Source organism: Cherax quadricarinatus, chromosome 5 (assembly GCF_038502225.1).
Source record: "Cherax quadricarinatus isolate ZL_2023a chromosome 5, ASM3850222v1, whole genome shotgun sequence".
Classification (NCBI taxonomy): domain Eukaryota; kingdom Metazoa; phylum Arthropoda; class Malacostraca; order Decapoda; family Parastacidae; genus Cherax; species Cherax quadricarinatus.
The window spans coordinates 74508179-74510874 of NC_091296.1; positions in this window are offsets into that span (position 1 = coordinate 74508179).

Here is a 2696-nt window from a genome sequence, read left to right on the forward strand (position 1 = left end):
CTGTACTGACTCTCCCTCTGTACTGACTCTCCCTCTGTACTGACTCTCCCTCTGTACTGAGTCTCAGTCTGTACTGAGTCTCCCTCTGTACTCACTCTCCCTCTGTACTGAGTCTCCCTCTACTGACTCTCCGTTTGTACTGAGTCTCCCTCTGTACTGAGTCTCCCTCTGTACTGAGTCTCCCTCTGTACTGATTCTCCCTCTTTACTGACTCTCCCTCTGTACTGAGTCTCCCGCTGTACTGAGTCTCCCTCTGTACTGAGTCTCCCTCTGTACTGAGTCTCCCTCTGTACTGAGTCTCCTGTACTGAGTCTCCCTCTGTACTGAGTCTCCCTCTGTACTGACTCTCCCTCTGTACTGACTCTCCCTCTGTACTGACTCGCCCTCTGTACTGAGTCTCCCTCTGTACTGAGTCTCCCTGTGTACTGACTCTCCCTCTGTACTGAGTCTCCCTGTGTACTGACTCTCCCTCTGTACTGAGTCTCCCTGTGTACTGACTCTCCCTCTGTACTGAGTCTCCCTGTGTACTGACTCTCCCTCTGTACTGAGTCTCCCTCTGTACTGACTCTCCCTCTGTACTGAGTCTCCCTCTGTACTGAGTCTCCCTCTGTACTGAGTCTCCCTCTGTACTGACTCTCCCTCTGTACTGACTCTCTCTCTGTACTGAGTCTCCCTTTGTACTGACTCTCCCTCTGTATTGAGTCTCCCTCTGTACTGAGCCTCCCTCTGTACTGAGTCTCCCTCTGTACTGAGTCTCCCTCTGTATTGAGTCTCCCTCTCTACTGAGTCTCCCTCTGTACTGAGTCTCCCTCTGTATTGAGTCTCCCTCTGTACTGAGTCTCCCTCTGTACTGAGTCTCCCTCTGTATTGACTCTCCCTCTGTACTGAGTCTCCCTCTGTATTGACTCTCCCTCTGTACTGTGTCTCCCTCTGTACTACTCTCCCTCCGTACTGAGTCTCCCTCTGTACTGACTCTCCCTCTGTACTGACTCTCCCTCTGTACTGAGTCTCCCTCTGTACTGACTCTCCCTCTGTACTGAGTCTCCCTCTGTACTGAGTCTCCCTCTGTACTGAGTCTCCCTCTTTACTGTGTCTCCCTCTGTACTGAGTCTCCCTCTGTACTGACTCTCCCTCTCTACTGAGTCTCCCTCTGTACTGAGTCTCCCTCTGTACTGAGTCTCCCTCTGTACTGACTCTCCCTCTGTACTGACTCTCCCTCTGTACTGAGTCTCCCTCTGTACTGACTCTCCCTCTGTACTGAGTCTCCCTCTGTACTGACTCTCCCTCTGTACTGAGTCTCCCTCTGTACTGACTCTCCCTCTGTACTGGGGTCTCCCTCTGTACTCACTCTCCCTCTGTACTGAGTCTCTCTCTGTACTGACTCTCCCTCTATACTGAGTCTCCCTCTGTACTGAGTCTCCCTCTTTACTGACTCTCCCTCTGTACTGAGTCTCCCTCTGTACTGTGTCTCCCTCTGTACTGAGTCTCCCTCTGTACTGAGTCTCCCTCTGTACTGAGTCTCCCTCTGTACTGAGTCTCCCTCTGTACTGAGTCTCCCTCTGTACTGAGTCTCCCTCTGTACTGACTCTCCCTCTGTACTGACTCTCCCTCTGTACTGACTCTCCCTCTGTACTGAGTCTCCCTCTGTACTGACTCTCCCTCTGTACTGAGTCTCCCTCTGTACTGACTCTCCCTCTGTACTGAGTCTCCCTCTGTACTGACTCTCCGTCTGTACTGAGTCTCCCTATGTACTGACTCTCCCTCTGTACTGAGTCTCCCTCTGTACTGAGTCTCCCTCTTTACTGACTCTCCCTCTGTAATGAGTCTCCCTCTGTACTGACTCTCCCTCTGTACTGACTCTCCCTCTGTACTGACTCTCCCTCTGTACTGAGTCTCCCTCTGTACTGAGTCTCTCTCTGTACCCAGCACACATAAGGGGGATTACCAACAGACCCCTGGCAGTCTTCAAGCTGGCACTGGACAGGCACCTAAAGTCAGTTCCGGATCAGCCGGGCTGTGGCTCGTACGTTGGTTTGCGTGCAGCCAGCAGCAACAACCTGGTTGATCAGGCTCTGATCCACCAGGAGGTCTGGTCACAGACCGGGCCGCGGGGGCGTTGACCACCGGAACTCTCTCCAGGTAAACTCCAGGTACTGAGTCTCGCTCTATACTGAGTCTCCCTCACTAACAGAACACAGAGAGTAGTCGTCAACAGAGTAAAGTCCGAGGCAGCTACGGTGAAAAGCTCTGTTCCACAAGGCACAGTACTCGCTCCCATCTTGTTCCTCATCCTTATATCCGACATAGACAAGGATGTCAGCCACAGCACCGTGTCTTCCTTTGCAGATGACACCCGAATCTGCATGACAGTGTCTTCCATTGCAGACACTGCAAAGCTCCAGGCAGACATAGACAAGGATGTCAGCCACAGCACCGTGTCTTCCTTTGCAGATGACACCCGAATCTGCATGACAGTGTCTTCCATTGCAGACACTGCAAAGCTCCAGGCAGACATCAACCAAATCTTTCAGTGGGCTGCAGAAAACAATATGAAGTTCAACGATGAGAAATTTCAATTACTCAGATATGGTAAACATGAGGAAATTAAATCTTCATCAGAGTACAAAACAAATTCTGGCCACAAAATAGAGCGAAACACCAACGTCAAAGACCTGGGAGTGATCATGTCGGAGGAT